Here is a 6,763-nt window from a genome sequence, read left to right as displayed (position 1 = left end):
TCTCGGATTTTCCAAGAGTTTTGACACAGGTTCAGACAAAGGCGGTTTTTAATAACAAAAAATTAATTTAAAATTTCGAAAATTTACGGATGCGTTGTTAAGACATAAGGAAGGTAAATGACAAAGTCCCTGCTTCGAGAAACGAAACCAACTTCTTCAAATTAAGCGTTGAAAATGATCCAAATAATTTTCAGTATTAAATAAATAATATAGCTACAACGAAATTATGAATATTGCACGGTAGCTTACCTTCAGCCAAGCTCGAAACAATAAACTGCACTCGTTTTCACTGAGGCAATCGCTCATAAATGCAAAAATAACGAACTTCCAAAAATGTTTAGTCTTTTCAATTTTCCGGGCAAACTATTCACTTTACGGGAATATTTTATATGACCTTTTTTTACTCAGAAGAAAATTTTGAGTGTTTTATTATATAACTATTTTTGCTCTAAAAGTATCCGTTTCCAAGGAAAATCTAAAAACATGAAATAATCCGCCATACTGGAATATGGCGACTCTAGCCCCCACCCCTCCAAATTTACTGAATTTTAGGACATGTTTCAAGACCCCCTAAGGAAGCTTTCTGACAACTAAGTTCATTGTTATAAATTATTTCTATTTAAAAACCTTCGCTGACTGGCCTACACAGTGTATGGCTGGAAATAGATCTCGAATTTTTCACTGAAGTTAAAATGGCGCCTAATTACTATTTTGAATAGTTACATAATTTGCACAAATTTAAACAAAATATTGAATACATTTTCAGAAAGAATTTAGTGATTCTCACAACCAATTGCTTGAAAAGATTTGTGAAGCAGCTCTTATTGGAAAATTTTTCTTTCTTGGTGAAATTTGACAACTTTTCAACGAATAGTCGAAACTGTTGATGTTTTTTAAATTTTATTAGCCAAGCTTTTAAAATTAAAGGCCTCTGAACAAAAAGCGTAGAAAGATCGATTTTTTGAGTATTTAATGAGGCGCTGAAAAATTGTCACCGAGAAGAAAAGGCTCGGACATCTTTAATTTTTTTCGAAATTTTGAATTTTAATTGTCGTCGCGTGCTTTCTAAGAAATAAATCTGCCTCTTGTAAGAATTTTTTTAATTTTGTTGTTAACTGTGGTCACATTCTCGTCAAGCGCAGTGCGCGCGGCTCGCGAGTTTGGGCACGCCCAGAGCGCGCGTCTGATGATACTCGTGCTTCGCGCTAGATAATGGATTACCCTGTAGCTCTCTTTCATGTAAACAATATTAGTTAAATCATTTTTTTCGTAACTTGTGTCGTTTTTCCACAAATTTTGTATTGATTTTTTATTTTCAATGTTATTGTCACGAATAAAATGAACTCGAATAGACAAATAAAACGAATAGTACGAACTCGCCGTTTCTTTTAGGAAATATAGACAGACATGCGGCATCGTAAAAACCTGATTTTCGGATTCAGCGGGCCTCGAAAAGTGAAGATACATTGAAAAACTGTAGTGTCAAATTTCGGACAATTCTAATACTTTCTCAATCATAAATGATGAGCATGTAAAAATCTAAACATGTAGAAAGAAATTTTTGCATATCTAAATGGGATAAAGTTAAAATTTTATTTTATTTTATTTAACTCTGATTTAAAAGTATTACTCACACTGAAATATCTTATCTAGTATTCAGTTTAAATCTTCGTCCATGCTTAGTGAACTATATTTTTATACACGTAATACGCATAAACCAAATGTGAGACTGTAATTAGAGATTTTCAAAATGATTTTTACAGAACTTTATTTCGCTTTCTTCCTAAAAATGCTCCCTGATTTTAAATAGAAAAGATATTTGTAAACAATAAAAATCCAGGGTTGAGTGATGATTACTAACTGTATAAGGGTGCCAGTACAATTCATAAGGCAAATTAAAATTCTAGACAGGTGGTTCTAGGCAAGTAGTTCTAGGCAGGTAGTTCTAGACAGGTAGTGTAACTGTCCATTATTACACAACCGCTAGCATTTAATCAGGTTTGTATGTGTGGTTACGCCTGTAATTGGCCTTAAGGCTATTTCCAGGACCTCCAAATGTAAACTGTCAGGGCCGTGTTTAATATTTACTAATATTACGGAATCTCCGTGAGTAACTACGCACTGCGCCTTTTCGCTACGCTGGTGGTGATTCATTCTTCAGTCAACACACTCTCTCGACAACGCGGAACACTACTTTCAGCCCAAAGCCGCAGCAGCAACTCTCGGAATTATTAAATCCAAGCAAAGTAAATCCAAGTCCGAGTGCACTACACGGAGAAACCTTTTGCTGTAATATTTGCCAAAAATCAAACTAGACATCGTTTACGCTCGGCTGCACTCGGTCCAACGCTAGGCTTGCTTACTAAGTCACTTATTAATATTCGAGAGCGATCTTCCGAATTTGTCTTACTCCAAATTACAAAAAATAAAAAGTGTCATAGTATAATTCATATTCCTACAGACAACAGCAACGATTGTCCCTCGATTGTAACCTAATTTAGTAATTTTTCCAGTACAAAGCTTCTCAGTGTACAGATCAGTGTTAGTGTAGGATCTGCGGAGACTGTGGACGTTATAAGAAATGTATTCCGGTTGCTATTAACGATATTTATTATTTAGAGATGTACATGGCTTGGTGGTTCTCGAGAGACTGAAAACCGAAAGGCCCCAGTGCAGCCAGTGGCTACTCGTCATGCGCATACATGACACAAAATAGAGGGAGGCGTAGCTTACACTATATTCAACACTTCCCCTTAAGCAAAACATGTCTTTTTTTTATTCTCAAAATGATTTATACAACATACAACATAATTTTGCATACGAAACTGAATTTAACAGCTTTCTTTTATCAAAAATGACCTTTAACTGAACTAACACTGGCACTTTCCGTTTTAGTAAAACAACTCATTCCAAACTGAGACAGACACTTTTGATGCTTTGGCCCTGCTAAACCCTTGGTGAAGACGTCGGTCATCATCTCACTTGTTGAGATGTAATCCACAGTGAGCCAACCGCCTTCTAAGGCCTCTTTTACGAAGTGATGAGGAATGTCAATGTGCTTGCTTTTTGAATGGAACACCGGATTTTTAGCAAGCTTCTGTGCTCCTCGGTTGTCATTATAGATGGGGATGACGGTCTGATTCCCCAATTCAACTTCTTTCAAAAATTTTAGCAGATAAGTTGCTTCCTTCGCAGCCTCCACCAAACCCATATATTCTGCTTCCGTACTTGACAACGCTACCGTACGTTGCTTCTTGGCTTCCCAGGTGACTGCTCCGTTTGCCAGCATAAAAACAAATCCAGTATGGGATCTCCTGTCTTCCAGGCACCCTGTTCAATCGGAATCCACGAAACCTTCAAGTTATTTTGAAATTTTCTCGTACTTTAAACCCAGTTTCGAAGTTCCACGAAGGTATCGGAGAATCCTATTAGCTGTAATCCAGTGTTCTCTTCTGTTCGAATTATTGAATTGGCTCAAATAATTCACTGCATATGCTATGTCCGGCCTCGTTCCAACAGCCAAGTACATTAGACTCCCTATGAGCTCTCTAAAAAGTGAGACTTCGTGTTCCTCAGTTTATGCTTGTTCAGATTTTCTTAACTTTGTTGATGGATCCAATGGTGTTACTGCTGGTTTTGAGTTTTCCATCCCAAATTTCTTCAGGATATCTTCAATATACCCACTTTAAGAGATTTGCAAAAAGCCTTCTTCTTGATATAATTCTATCCACAGACAGTATTTGATTTTTCCCAGGTCCTTTACGTCAAATCGTCCTTTAAACGATCGCTTGAAGTCAGACAGACTGTTAATATTACTCAACATCCACAGAATGTCCTCAACGTTAACTGCTACAATCGGATGCACGTTTTCGAATGTAGGCACAGACGTCTGCATTTAGTGGTTTTAATCCGAAGCTTCGTACTAGGCAGTCTGATAAGTCCCTGAAAAATTAAACGCGGATACGTTTTTTGGCCAAAGTCGGTTTTATTTTTCAACATACTCTCCTTTTAGGTCGATACAGCGAGTCCAACGATTTTCTAACTTTTTGGTACCGTCCGAAAAGTACTCGATCGGAAGGTCTCCAAAATACGCCTCAGTTTCAGCTATGAGCTCCTCATTTGAGTAAAAACGCTTACTGGTGAGCCATCTCTTCAGGTTAGGGAACAAGTAATAGTCGCTGGGGGCCAGGTCTGGTGAATACGGTGGCTGAGGAACCAATTCGAAGCCAATTTCATGCAATTTTGCTTGTGCAACTAAGCATGAATGAACAGGCGCATTTTCGTGATGATAAAGCGGTTTTTTCTTCTTCAAATGCAGTCGTTTTTCGGCGATTTCGATTTTCAATCAGTCCAATAATGATGAATAGTATGCTCCGGTTATGGTTTCACCTTTTTCAAGATAGTCCACGAATATTATGCCATGTGCATCCCAAAATGCGGAGGCCATAACCTTTCCGACCCATTGTTGCGTTTCTGGACGCTTCGGAGCACTTTGGCCCGGTGGAACCCACTGTTTTGCCTATTGCGTTGACTCAGGAGTGTAGTAGTGGATCCAGGTTTCATCCATGGTTATGAATCGGCGCAAAAACTCGGTCGACTTACGCGAAAATAATGCCAAATTCTGCTGGGAAGTTGTCACACGAATTCGTTTTTGGTCCACTGTGTGCAAACGCGGCACCCATCGCGCGCAGAGCTTCCTCATGCCCAAAACTGAATGCACGATATTGCCCACACGTTCCAATGATATGCCTACAGCATTAGCCACCTCTCTCAATTTCACTTTGGGATCATTCAACATCATATCATGGATTTTTTCGACATTTTCTGGTGTAGTGACCTCTTTTGGGCGCCCAGATCGTTCAGCATCAACTGTGCTCGTACGGCTACATCGAAACTCGGTAAGCCACTTATGAATATTTCCAATCGACGATGCAGAGTCTGGGTAATAGTTATAGAGCTTGGCCTTGGTCTCGGATATCGTTTTCTTGCGAAGATAGTAGTGTTTGATCAAAAATCGAAACTCAGATTTTTCCATATTAAAAAAAACTCGGAGGTTAGTCGCTTCTCAGTGCTGTAACTTGTAAATGCGTAAACATAAATGGCTGAAGTTTTGACAGGCGTCATTTGAAGGATCAAGCTCGACGAAAATGGTTCACATTAGTGAATAATAATGCCATCTCTTAGAATTTTCAGGTACTTATCAGACTGCCCAGTAGTTCCTTGTCGAGTTCTTGAATGACTATTCCAGGCAGCATCTCTTCTAACAATTCTGGGACCTACATAAAAATGTCTTCTTTGATGTCCCCATTCAAGAAGGCTGTTGTCACATCTAATTGATGAACAATCAGATTATACTCAACAATCCTGCATCCGAATATACTCCGGTTCTCTGGACGACCAACCAAATCCCAGGTCTGATTTTTGACCAAAGCTTTAAATTCTTCTTGTATTGCATGCTTCCAGTCTTCAGCTTCGCTTCCAGCTAGTGCTTCCTTCACTGAAATCTCTGCGATTTTGACACACTTCAGATTTTCCTTCAATGGTAGTCCAACGTGAAACGTATTGTGCTTCTTCTTCGGTCTACCAGGTTTTCTCGTTCTAATAATCAGTTGCCTTCTAAGCCTTCTTCTTGATCATCTCGATTACAGTTATCAACGACAGCTTCTTCTCGGATGTTCTGCTCAAATCCACGGAACTCCTCATCACTGTCATAATTGTCGTTCTCTTGATGACGAGTTTGATTGTCGACTCTGCACTCTGTTGGTGTAAATTCTATTTCCACCTAACTTTTCTTTACAGTAGGTTCGTTGCACTGTTTCTTCTCCAAACTTTCTGCAGAAATGAACTCTTCACATTTCTGCTTTGGAAGAAATACATTCACAAGCTCAATGTCTCTTGTTATTTCTACCTTACATTCATCTCTCAGCCAAACTCTATAACCTTTGGATTCTTGAGAGTAACCTAGAAAAATACTCTTGCGAGAACGAACTTTTAGTCTTCCTTTTGCAGGTGATTTATCTAAGGCAAATCCTTCGCATCCAAAAGTTTTCAAATAAGACAGATTGAGATGTACTCCACATCATTTCTTAAAGGGTGTCCTTCCGTCCAGACTTCTAGAGGGACATCTGTTTCTTACGTGGTTCGCTATTAATACGGCTTCTGCCCAGAATGATGGTGACAAGTTTGAATCAATTAATAGACATCTCGCCATCTCTATTAATATACGGTTCTTCCGTTCAGCCACACCATTTTGTTGCGGAGTATGTGGAACCATGAATCTTCTTGTAATACCACATTTTTCAAGATATTAATCGAATTCCCGGTTTCGATACTTCTTGCTCCTGTCAGACTGTAGACATTTTATTTTTCTTCCGGTCTGATTTTCTACCATTGGTTGGTAGCTCTTGAAAGCTTCTGAGAGCTCATCCTTGCTCTTAAGGAATTTTACAAGACACCACCGTGAAGCATCATCAACGAATGTTGCGAAATATTTTGCTTTACCTATCGACTCCGTGCGCATCGGTCTGCACAAGTCCGTGTGCACCAAGTCAAGTAACTCCGTTTTTCGTGGAGAGCTCTTTGGAAAAGGTTTTTGCGTAAGCTTCCCCATTACGCACGCTTCACATATTCCGAGTTTATCGTTTCCACTGAATTTAATTCATTGAGCTTTCATTGAATTCTTCACATCTTTCTCGTTAAGATGTCCTAGCCTTCGGTGCCATAATTCCAATTTTCGAGAATTATCACTTTCAGACACAACACT

The sequence above is a fragment of the Belonocnema kinseyi genome, chromosome 3, assembly GCF_010883055.1.
Source record: "Belonocnema kinseyi isolate 2016_QV_RU_SX_M_011 chromosome 3, B_treatae_v1, whole genome shotgun sequence".
In the NCBI taxonomy this organism is placed as follows: domain Eukaryota; kingdom Metazoa; phylum Arthropoda; class Insecta; order Hymenoptera; family Cynipidae; genus Belonocnema; species Belonocnema kinseyi.
The sequence above is the reverse complement of the archived record's forward strand: the minus strand, read 5'-3'. Positions refer to the sequence as shown.